Source organism: Callospermophilus lateralis, chromosome 8, assembly GCF_048772815.1.
Source record: "Callospermophilus lateralis isolate mCalLat2 chromosome 8, mCalLat2.hap1, whole genome shotgun sequence".
Lineage (NCBI taxonomy): Eukaryota > Metazoa > Chordata > Mammalia > Rodentia > Sciuridae > Callospermophilus > Callospermophilus lateralis.
In genome coordinates this window covers 120,408,954-120,422,044 of record NC_135312.1, presented here as the reverse complement: position 1 = coordinate 120,422,044, position 13,091 = coordinate 120,408,954, and positions in this window count along the sequence as shown.

The window sequence follows — 13,091 nt, the reverse complement described above, 5'->3', positions numbered from 1 at the left end:
ATTCTATTCACCCCTCCTATTTCCCACTCTTTCCATTTCAAAATTAAAAGACCAAGGCAAATTGAAGCCGCCATAACAACAGGAACACTCATCTCTGCTGCGTTTCTAGAAAGCACCGTTCCCCGTGTGCATAACTATAATCTTGCAGGCAGGTCCCTGTGTGGTCACAAATCCTCCGCTTTTTAATTCTATCTTAAAAATAAAACTGCATTGGAAAGAACACTGGAGCAAGACCTGGTTTCAGTTCTGGTAACTCTGACCCATGAACATTTGGGTACATCAAATGATCTCTGTCAGTCTTTCTCTCACTTGTGAACTAGGGATCAACCTTTCCAAAAGAAAACCCACCCCTTACCCATTCACTGGGAGAGAGAAGATACGCCAGAGCTGGGGCACTGTAAATCACCCCACAAAGGTGAAGAAGTCCCTTGTACTTAGAAGTGAGAGTTAAAAGAACAGGCAGGAGTGTGCCTCGTCTGGATCCTACTCCCAACAGACCTGTCCTAAGAAGACCTAAATCAAGTGGACAGAAGAAGGTGTGTGTGTACTCATGTGTGTGTGTATACTCATGTGTGTCTGTGTGTATATGTTTTAGGACACACCATCATTAACTGAGCACGCACCATGCTCAATTAACGAGTACTTGCCAACAATGAGTCCAGTTTGTGGCTCGCTGTTCCTGTCTGTAATTCCTCAGACACAGATCATGGAGTGGAGACAGCCAGAATCAAGAAATGGCCTAGGTAGTGTACATACCTAGTTGGACATCGAAAATAACACTTCTAACTTGCTTGAAAATTTTTGCTGTCACCCTAAAAATAGATTGTTTTCATAAATATTTGTAGATAGCTACATACAACAGTCTTGCTTAAATTGTTGTTCTATACATTCCACAAGGAAAGGGTATGCTAAGGGAAATTTTAAGTCTAATATCTGTATATAGATACATAAATGTATATAGATACATAAATGTAGATAATAAATTCTAACCCCATAGTATGAAGTTTAAAAAGTATTATTATGCTATCAATTCATTTTTCAGTAACAGTATAAAGTGGTAGGAGTCTCAACTGGCCAGTACTGATTCACAAGGACCAACAGTATTCTTGTCTTCCCAATTCCCCTTCCACGAAGGTTGGAGGTAATAGAATTTACACTATGGGCATTGGCGATTTAACAAATGGTGGTTTTTGTTTTTGTTTTTCCTTCCTGAGAGCCTGTTGCTAATCATTTACCAGCACACAACTGTTTTTTAAGTTTCCTCCTATCAAGTTGTTTACTTATTCTAGGTCTATGATTTCTTCTTCCATAATCATTTCCAAGTCTTCTTTTCCTAATTACTTTAAGATTTCTGGTTTATGAATTGGGTCATTTCAAAAGATGGGTCCAGGAAATAGACTGGATCATTTTTGCTTTTCATAAATCTTCTTTCTTCTTACTTCTCTCATATTTTCCTTTTTATTTTTTTCTGTCTTTATCCTATACATGATCCTCCCTCTAGGTGCTCCTTCTTCCTGTGCCTTTCCCCTAAAACTAGTACAGAAACATTAAATACCCCAAAATAAAAATCTATTTCAAATCCTTCTGGTTCTCATGCACATATTCAGTGCCTAAATAATATTGGGGAATTGCAAGTCCAGGAAAGGAAGCACTTTTATCTGCTTTATGTTTTAAATGCGTTCACACGCCGTCAACTTGTTCATCCAGGAGATGTTTTGGAGGAAAGAGATGCTGTCCTGTGGAAGAGTTTTACTATAGCAATAAATCTCACTGGTCACTCACAGATGAGCCCTCTCATTGGACCCAAAGTCCGTTGGCGTCTCCTCATTATAAGTTTGATCAGGTATTTTCACCAACTGACCATCTTGATTCAGTTTCACAACTTTCTAGCTGTTATTTGAACAAGCTATGTAGACTTCATGAGCCTCATTTTTCTGTAAAATGGGGAAAATTGTAAGAGTAATATCTATTTTGTAGAACTATCCTGAAGGTTAGGGATAATATCCATAGAGCCCCGGGTATAATATTCTAAATATGATGATTATATTTGGAACACACTGTTCAATTGATACTATGTTATTTTGTAGCCAATACTTTCTTGATAAATGTTTCAATGTACTCTGAAATAATCAAGATCGATCTTTATTATATTACATACTTATATGTGTGAATTTAAAAACATTTTTAAAATAGTGATTAAAGGCAAAATAGAGCCTATTCCTCAAAGATACTCCATAAGCATAGTGTTATATATGCCTTCAGGCCTTTTTTATTCTTATATGGTTATAAAAATCCAATCAAACATCATAAACTATTTAGTAACCTACTTTTCTGTTTAACACATCATGAACCTCCATAATGCCCATAAATGTAATCATAGTGTGAGAAGTTCACATCTGCAGTGCGTTCTGATTTATGGATAGCACACCATCCATCAGCAAGAAAGTCCAAACACCATAGTGATAACTGACCGCAGCTTTTTAAAAAAATTATTATTGTTTATTTTTTTAGGTATCAGGGATTGAATTCAGGGGCACTTGACCACTGAGCCACACCCTCAGCCCTATTTCATATTTTACTTAGAGACAGGGTTTCACTGAGTTGCTTAGCAACTTGCCTTTGCTGAGGCTGGCTTTGAACTTGCAATTCTCCTGTGTCAGTCTCCCGAGCTGCTGGGATTACTGGCATGAACCACCGCACCCAGCTTAATTGCAGTTTTTTGGCAAAGGTCAGGGATTCCTTTCCCAGGTACCTGATGGAGAAGGGGGCTGGCCAGACAGTGCTGTTGTTTCTGAAAAGTTAAGAGGAAAATGGAGAGTGTTGGATACTCCATAGAAATTAGCAAGGCAGAGAGTAAGGGAACAGGTCCAGGGAGTGAGATAAGCTAAGAGGGTGTAGTTAGCTGATTTCAACACAGGTGACACTCCTGGACCAGAGAACCAAATGGGCGGCGTAGTTCTACCTCTCTCCTCCATAACGGGAAAGAAAGTGTTTAATTGCTCTATGCTAAGGCCAAGAGCATTGCCAACTCTAGAAGATTAATAGGACAAGGGCTGCTGGTGCTGTTATTTGGCTAGTATATAGTTTTTTGTTTTGTTTTGGGATTTTTTTGTTTTGTCTTGTTTGCTTGGCAGAGGGTGATTCTAAAAGGTGTAAGAAAGCTGGAAAGTTATAAAATTTTTAGTGTGAACCTCTGGGCTTGGGCTAATTCAGGGCAAGATCTAAATAGCATAAGATAGCAAAAAGAAAGAAAGGAAAGAATTGAGCTCAGTTATATTCTCCCAATTCTCCGAACTACTTTTCCTTAGAGTTTATTGCAAGACATAAAAGAAGCCACTTTCAAAAACTTCAGTGTCATTGAGAAGTAGGTAACCTTCTTCCTAATATAAAAATTAACATAAAAATGATCAAATGTTTCAAAACAACAATGTGTGTGTGTGTGTGTGTGTGTTGATGAATTTGGTCTTTTGTGCAATCAATTTCTGCTAGCAGCAAAAACGGGTTATAAGAAGAAATTTTTTTTTCTAAAATCAGCACATCAAAAGATAGAAAGCTATTGTTACTCAGAAAAAGAAAGGAAATGGGGCAACTGGCTTCTTTTGTAGTTGCTTTTCAAACCCTTTTGGATGTAAGCACAAAATTGCCAATGACGGCTCTGCAAACTTGATTTAGAGACTTTGTTGGAAAAACCAGCCATAATATTCTCCTTTCTTAAATTCCCCCCAAATCACTCACTGGCACCATCTTGGAAAACTGCCTTTCCTCCCACCCGAACTGTTCGCTCACCCGTTCCCTTCTGCTCTTTGGCTCAAGGGCACCCATGAAATAAAGCAGAGAAATACTTGTTACTCTGAGCATGATCTGCTTGCATAGAAGAGCCTGGTTTTGAATTGCTCTTCCTCCTCCTGTGTGGCCATCCCTCCGGCTTAGCAGGCCTGGGATCTACAGCAGAATAACTACTTTAGGCCCAAAAGGGTTTCTATTCTTTCTTAAGAGTCACCATTTCCTCCCGGCAAGAGTGGTTAATGAAAAAACCTCTGATTGGTTGTTATTTGTTGTGCTTCAGTGTCTTGCTGCCATTTAAAGGGTTTAAAATTAGACTGGCTTCTGTCACTGCCTTTTCCATAGCCAGTTAATCACAGGATTCCTTGCCACATTGAGGCCACCATGGGGATGGCACATGCAGCAAGCGAGGAAGCCACTGATTACAGGCCAAGGAGCTAATGTGCTTACACAACACGAATTGTTGTAAACGCTTTGAACGATATTTTATTTGTTTTTGACCATCCTTTGCTCAAGATTTGTTTCTCTAGGACCCAGCACCAGGCCTGGCACCTTTGTTAAGAAGTGAATGAGTTTTCTGGGTTTTTTCTTGAAAACTTACCCAAAGTAATAACAGGCTTTTGCTGGGACAAATCAAAACTGGAGTACTGGAAGTGGAGAAGTTTACTCCTCACTGAACTTCAAATACAACCTCCAGTTCTCCTTCTGGCCAGGCTACCATGACCTACTGGAGAGATAATGTTACAGAAGTCAGGAGAAACCGAATGCACATTTTTTAAAAAATCAGTGAATCCTTTCAAAGTCATATTTTAATGAAAACCTTGCAGATTGCCTTTGCTTTAAACTACAGCCGAATATAAAATTCAAGTATAAGGGTACAATTTGAGTCTTGTTGAACCCTAAGTGTAGACAGAATGGAAAAAGAACATGTTCATTTCTACCTCAACTTCAGTTATAATGATCCCTTCTATGCACACACGCACACACACACACACACACACTCACACTCACACTCACATCCAGCTTAGCTTCCGTATCTTCCATTTCTCAACTTTCTATCATTTCTAGCTTTGCATTAGTAAGAAATTCCTTTTGTTGCAGAATTTTAACATGAAATATTTAGTGTCATGCATGTTTAGTCCCCACACATCAAGAACTCATGAGTTCTGGCTTGCTTCTCTATTCTAGCTTGCTTTACACCTCCAGGCATGTCTCTTAATCTCCTGGTATCTCCGTTTGTATGCCTACAAGGTGGAGGTTAGGTAGCAGGCCTATTTCACAGGAGTGTCATGTTGCATAGCTCATTAGTGACTACAAAGTGCGTTGAAAGTGCAGTATAATAGATACATGCTCATAAATGACATGACATGTTATGGAGCAGGAAGTTTATATATTCAATTCTGTCTATATAAGGAGATTAAAATGCTGTGAGTTTTATATCATGTCCAATGATAAAGATGATAGAAGGCAAATCCTCTTCAATGGGATTTAAAGTCCAAGTGCAAATATGCAAAAATGTCGCAACCAGGCCAACCTAGAGCAAGAGCAGGGGGATCCATTGATCTGATTTGGTTTTTGTTTTTTGTGGTTGGGGGAAAAGAGGTTGTTAAAGGTATTAGGCTAATCAAAAACCTTTGAGGACCTTAGTAAACTAGTCATGGAAACAAAAGATGAGTGTGGTTATCACACCAAGAATATTTTAATACTGGGAATACTGGCTTCAGATTCTGTTTTCTTGAATTCTGGGTTTTACCGTGTCCCTTAAGACAAACTTGATCCTACTTCTGTTCCCTCCAACTTCTGTCTAGGGCCTAAAGTTGTTTTAAGGTTTTTTTGAAGGATGTTCACCCTTGAGAAACAAGGAGAGCCAGACCACCTGATCCTTTCCTTTACCAACTCTGTTGAGGACTGTCAGGTGCAAACATTTCCACAACCTTGGTGACATATGACTCACCATGTGGTGTGGGGACTACATGCAGATAGGGTCCTACCCCTGCATAAGTTGCAAAGAGAAAAAAGAAACAGGAACATTTAAGGGAGCAAGACATTTCTGAATAATGCAAGGCTTAAGCAAAGTTACAAATTACTCTGACCCCTAAAAACAAAAGATAGAAATAGAATTAGATGTTCTCAAAAGGAGAAAAATGTGCCTGTGCTCAAAAAAAAAAAAAAAAATAGAACTGATAGAAAGTTTTCTACTACAAACCAATTATTATATTAGCTAGTATACATTGAATATATCAGTAAATTTTATTCCTCAGAATTTACATACACTGTAGCATTTCATTCTCAAAGCAACAATTTTGAGAAATTCTCTTTCCTGTCAACATTGCTACTTATGTTTCTAAGCAGAAAATAGTAGGTGACAAGGATCGCTATTTTTGCCATTATAACATTTTAAAAACAGGTCCACTGTAAAAATAAAATTATTTTAAAAGACCCTGGAAGTCAAGAAATCAAGGGGAATTAAACCATAAAAGCAAGAGCGCTTCTGAGATGAACAGTCTGTGACTGACCATTTTCTGCTGTGGGAGGTTCGCCAGTTCTGGACGTGGGCTGATGACTGGGCTTGGCCCTCACAGAGGGACTTCACGGGAAGAATGAGAAATCAGCAAAGCTTTTAGTGGTCATGTAGGGTTGGCGGGACAATTGGAAACTTCAGGAATCCTAAACACATGGTTAGTTCTTCCCACAGTGTGTTTGCTGAATTCTGGGACTAGGAAGCTTTTATAACACAAACTGAAATCTGTAGTAGCATGGTATTTCAGAGACAAAGTCCCGCTTGAAGATGGGACCTGCCTCAAACAGATGGCCGGACTCCTCCTCTAGACATTGGCCAAAGTTAGAAGCAGTGGGAAGAAGGAGACCAGAGACCAGAGTCCCCAACCTCTGAAGGGATGACTGAATTTCCCACAGTCTTTCAAGGCGAAGGTGATGAAGACTTTCAATAAAAAGCTTTCAATGAAAAGACTTGGAAGAACACGCCTGAAAAAACAGAGGTAAACTGATTCAAACTGAGTCATTTATACCTACAACCCAGTCCCAAACCACCTTAATGCAGGTTTATCTACCAAATGTAGAACCCTCACTGGCAGAATATATCATCTGGAGCATCAGAAGATCCTTTCCTCAATATGTGACCTCCAACTGAAAATTAATACCTTTGTGGAAAGTCAGTGTGGTTGGTAATCAAAAAATAAAACATAACAGTAGTAGATCTTAGATGATTCAGATATGGGAGTTAGTACATAAGAGCTTTGAAATAACCAATTCTAATGTTCCAAAGGAATTAAAGAAAGGAAAAGAGTAGAAAAATAACTGAAAATCTGGAGAATTTCAACTGAAAATTGGATTTTTTTTTAAACTGACATTCTAGAGCTACAAAATATATCTAAAAACAAGAACCCCTTAAATAACAACAGTCTGACTTGCAGGGGTAATACCATTGAATTAAAACAAATATAGAAAATATCCTAAATGAAACACCACATACACACAAATAGGAAGAAAAACAAAGCTGAATATGAAAAGAAATGGGGTATCCAGTGAAATGTTGAATTTGCTATCATCAGAATTCCAGAAAGGAGGAAAATGGAGAAAAAGGAAATGAAACGGAAAAGATATATTCCAAGTATGTACCAGAACTGGTGAAAAACACTATTTCCCAGATTCAAGAGGCTTAGCAAACCCCAATCAGGATAATTACAAAGAAAACCACACCTCGTTAATCTTGATCAAACTACTTTAAACCTACAACAAAAAGAAAATGTTACAAGAGCCAGAGGGGTAAATTGAAACTTTAAAAGAAGAATAACAACAACCACCGGCTTTTCAAACAAAAATAAGGAACCCACAAGAAAAGAGAATGAAATCTTGAAGTTGATGAAAATTAAAAACAAACAAAACTGTCAATCTAGAATTCTATACCCAGCAAAAATATTCTTCAAAGATAAAGGAGATATACATATATTTTAAGGCAAACAAAAGTGTGGAGAAAACATTTCACTGGAAGATTTTCACTGGAAGAATTACTAAAGAAAGTTTTGAGATCAAAGAAAAATGAGACGAGTTGAAAACATAGAACTGCAGGAAGAAATAAAGAGCACTTGGAAAAAGTGTGTTGGTATCATTAAATATATATAATGAGAGCTTAAAATGAAAGTAATAATAAAGTCATGGGCAAGCTCTAACATACGATAGAAATGGAATGGAACATGTAACAACAATTATGCATAGGAAGAGAAGGGATTAAATGTGGTAATGTTCTTTCTTTTTATTCAGGAAGTGCTAAGGTAAGCAATTTAAGTCCTATTACAATGAGTTTAAGAATGCATATCTTAATATTTAGGATAACCACCTAAAATGATTTTAAAAATTTATAACTGGAAAACCAATAGAGAAATAAAGAACGGGATGATGAAAATGTCTCACCAATTAGAGAAAAAAGGAGGCATGAAGGAATAAAGAAGAGGTGGGTAAACAAAGTGGAGGTCTGCAGTCCACTGTATGAACCAGCTGTGAACTGGATTCAGTGGATGAAACCATCTAGATAGCACATAAAGCACACAGGCCTGCGTTAAAAGAATAAACCACAATTATACACTGTGAACAGAAGACCCACTTTCACTCTAAGATACAAAAACTTTTTTTAAAAAAAATACATTTTTTTTAGTTTTTGATGGACTTTATTTTATTTATTTTCATGTGATGCTGAGAATCGAACCCAGTGCCTCATACACGCAGGGCGTACACTCTACCACTGAGCCACAACCCCAGCCTAGGCTGCAAAACTTTTGCAGGTGAATTCCAAGCAAAAGAGGCACTCAACCACTCTTACTGGCTGAAGGTGGAGGAAGGGAATGAGTTAAAAAAGGCAGGCTTCTAGACACTGAGAACTTGCCTCAGCTGACAGGTAGGAGGAAACAGGGACTTCAGTCCTAGAACCACAAGGAATGAAATTCTGCAATATGATTGAGCAAGGAAACAGATTCTTCCCAAGAGCCCTCAGCAAGAAATGCAATCAGCGGACACCTAGCCAGTGAGACCTTTCTTGGACTTCTGAGCTAAAGAATTTAAAGGCAATAAATCTATATTGTTTTAAGACATTAAGTTTGCACTAATTTGTTACAGCAGCAATAAAAAATAAAACCCACGATTGCCATGATTACAATTATATATTCATTCACTCAATTTTTAAAACTATTTTACTGAGGGCTGGGGTTGTGGCTCAGCGGTAGAGCACTCACCTTGCATGTGCCCCTGGGTTCAATCCTCAGCACCACATAAAAATAAATAAATAAAATAAAGTTAATAAATAAATTAATTAATTAAATTTATGGTGTCCAACTACAACTAAAAGTAAATATCTTAAAAAAATATATATATTTTACTGAGGGATTCACTTGTACACCAGACACTGATCTGGAATATTACAAAAAATAAATTGGTAAGGGCCTTACCTACATAGGGCTTACCTCTAAGTACTAACAATCAAAAATAGACCTAATGGTAAAACAGTGTAGACACTAGTTGTAGGCAGTTTGCAGAGCATATTATGCAAGAAAGTAAATTTCTTTAGAAATATAGGGGATAAATATTCAACAATCGTGGACAAGAAAGTAGAAAATTCCCAAAATTAGCTTTTGTTAGAAGTACTAAAAGTGAGTGATCATATCGCCACCACCAAAAAAAGTCTGTACAAAGGGAATCACTTCACCTGTTTAATAAATCAAGAGTGTGGTCAATGCAGAGGCATTTCATTTAGTTTAGGTTTGGATAAAGTTATAATGAGATGGAACTATGTTTTATATGGAAGAGTATTGGTAGCTTATTACATATATAATTAACCATAATATAGTTGTTGATGAAAATAGTTCTCGTTCCATTTTATGAATTTGTCCATTCTAAATCATCTTGCCTTAATAAAGAGAAAAATTTGAATGCTTTAGAACTGTTATAGATTTCTACTTCCAGAATTTTGGTGTTTTGTTCATTCCAAGCATTTACACATGCATTGTGGCCTTGGATTTTCACAACATTCTGTGAAATATTTTATCTCCATTTAACTGATCAGAAACCAGGTGCCGTTAGAAAGTGATGGATGGTTCAAATACTCAAAGGGGCTGGGCACAGTGGTGCACACCCATAATCCCAGTGACTCCGGAAACTGAGGCAGGAGGATGGAGAGTTCAAAACCAGCCTCAGCAAAAGCAAGGTGCTAAGCAACTCAGTGAGAACCTGTCTTTAAAAAAATACAAAATAGGGCTGGGGATGTGGCTCAGTGGTGGGGTGGCCCTGATTTCAATCCCCAGTACCAAAAACAAAACAAAACAAAAAAAACCTAATCTAAAAGGACGCTCCCCAGTTTACACAAAAATTAAAAACCTGGTGAAGACAGGAGAAGGGCTTCATGGAAACTGAGGATATCAGCTCCCTTCCTCTGCAGCTGATTTCTAAGGCAAAACGCAAGAAACTGTAGCCTGGATGATACCCTTCATCCAATAAGTGCTGAGGAACTGCCCGCCCAAACAAAGCAGGCTACTCCATTCAATGCTGCAAATCTCTCGTTGCAAACCCTTGGTTGCACAGGAAACAACATCAGTTTGCAATATTCCTGTGCCCTGAGTTGGCTTCTGGAGTCTTCTATGTCTGCTCAGCACAGAGAATGAAACAATGGGATGGGCCTTCGTTGCTTTCCATTAATCACCTCTGCAATCATCAAAACGCCTTTAGAAATGAATTAATGGTGAGATTCGTCAACCTAAAAAATCATCAGTCATACAGGCTTGCTGTTGGATGATAGTAATGGAATACCAACTGTATTAATGCTGAGCGAAACACAGGTAGAAGGTTCTCACCAGACAGGTCCACTTTTATATTTAAAAAAAAAAAATTGCTTTCTTTGAATGACTTGGCAAAGAACCATTTGTCAGTCCTACTATAAAGGTGGTTTTGAGCAATGTTTTTTAAGATCAGGCTTCTTGAAGAAAGTGGCACTTTTAAGTAAATGAGAATTACTTGATGGATACAACATGATAGGTTTATCTGAGGCCTACAGAGAAGCACTGAGCTCATAAAAGGAGAAAGAAGCCCACAGAAGGATGATTCAGACAAGTGACCTTTGTTATACTAGTCTCTGCCCAGCTATACAAACCCCTTATCAGGAGGTATTAGCTGAATCTGTCTTGAGCAGAATAGGGGATGTTGATACTATAACTGAACAATTCCGGGATAGAACTGACTTCAGGCAAAGCTGGGTCCAGGGTGCAAAGTCTGTGCCAGGATCCCATTTCTTATGCCATCTCTCTCTCTGCCCAACTTCTGTGCCATTGGGTAGGTCCTACCCTAAAGGTCTTCCAAGGCTGAAGGTACTCCATTCAAGACTGGTGGGAACAAGCAATCTGAACAGCAACCAGTTTGAGATCCTGATTTTGTTTGTCTTGCTTCTCATTCCCAGCCCTGAACCAAATGCAAGATGGCATGGCACATCCTGCCACCCCACTCTGGACCCCCACAATCAGAGGTGAGGCAAAGTACCTCACGGTGACTGGAAGAGTCACAGGGCCTTTAGAAAAGGGTCAAGGGAGAGGAGGCTCCGGCAAGGCCACCAAGATCTGTTATTCATTCTCACCCAGGGAAAAAAATTAGAAGAAAAATAACTTGCATTTTAACACTGGTTATCTGGGCATGGATTACTGGTGACTTTAAATGACTCTATAGTTTTATTTAGTTTTTAAGGAATATTTCAAATTTTCTCAGGTTTGAGAAAGAAATGACAAAGCTGGGTGAAGAAAAAGGTGCACATTCTCAACTAGCAATAAAGCCAGGTAATCTACAGATCGCTTTCTATAATTACATATAATTGTATATAGCTGTATGTTGTTTCATACATGTAGTTTTATGACACTCTTTATTTATAGTTTAATAGCTATAAAAGTATACTGTTATGGTTTACCTATGAGGTGTCTGCCAAAAGCTCAGATGTGAGACAGTGCGAGGAAGTTTAGGGATAAAATGGATTATGAGACCCTTAACCTGATCAGAGCATTAATCAACTGATAGAGATTCACTGGTGGTAACTGGAGGCAGGTGGGATATGGCTGGAGGAGGGAGGTCATTGGTAGCGTGCCTTTGAGGTTTATATTTTGTTGTGGCAAAGGGAACTCTCTCTGTGTTTCCTGGTAGCCATGTCCTGAGCCACTTTCCTCCACCACACTCTTCCACCATAATATTCTGCCGTACTTTAGGTACAAAGCAATGGAGTTGGCCATCTATGGACTGATGTCTCTAAACAGTGAGACTCAAAAATAAACTTTTTCTCCTCTAAAATTGTTCTTATCCTGTCTTTTGGTCACAACAGTGAAAATGCTAAAACATACACATATGATTTGAATAATTTCCAAAAAACTTATAATCAACAATGCAATTATCTATCTATATATGATTATAGAACCATAGAAAGAGTCATACCTGGGTATACATTTCAAAGTGCAGCACCACATGATGAAAGATTGTGAAAAGTGCAACCTCGGGGAGAGTTAAAAGAAAGGATCTTGGCCGGACGCCGTGGAGCACACCTGTAATCCCAGCAGCTCAGGAGGCTGAGACAGGAGGATTGTGAGTTCAAAGCCAGCCTCCGCAACGGTGAGGCACTAAGCAACTCAGAGCTTATCTCTAAAAAAATACAAAATTGGGCTGGAGATGTGGCTCAGTGATTGAGTGCCCTGAGTTCAATCCCTGGTACCACCCCCCCTCAAAAAAAAAGGAGCGAGAGGACCGTCACCAAGCAACAGTTGCAATATGCTATTTTTGCAATATATTTTTGACTGATTAAATTTAATGAGTGTTGTCAATTGTAATTAAATTTAGTATCTAATATTTTGATAATCATAGCTATGGACTTCAAAAACTTTATTTTCTTAAAAGAAAAAAATACTCAGAAAATGTCATGTCACTGGCTTTCCTGAACCCTTGTTCCTATTGTCCTACCCGTCAGTACAACAATCTTGGACCAAGGCCAACAATGTCTCCACAAAAGATAGCAACACACGTACACACACAGGCTTGCAGGAGCCAGACGCACACCTGCTCACATGGGGAAGGTAGTTATTACTGAGTACAGTCTTTTGGAGAGATGGAGAAAGGGGCTGTAATCCCACAGCACTTTACAAACCACATTTCCTCTTCTTCATACATTTCCCAAACGCCCTCCCCTTGGCAGCTGTCTCATCCCTACCGGCTCCTTCATCCCAGCAGAGACATCCATTTTTCATTTTCTCCTTCTCTCTCCCCTCTACAGCCACATTGCC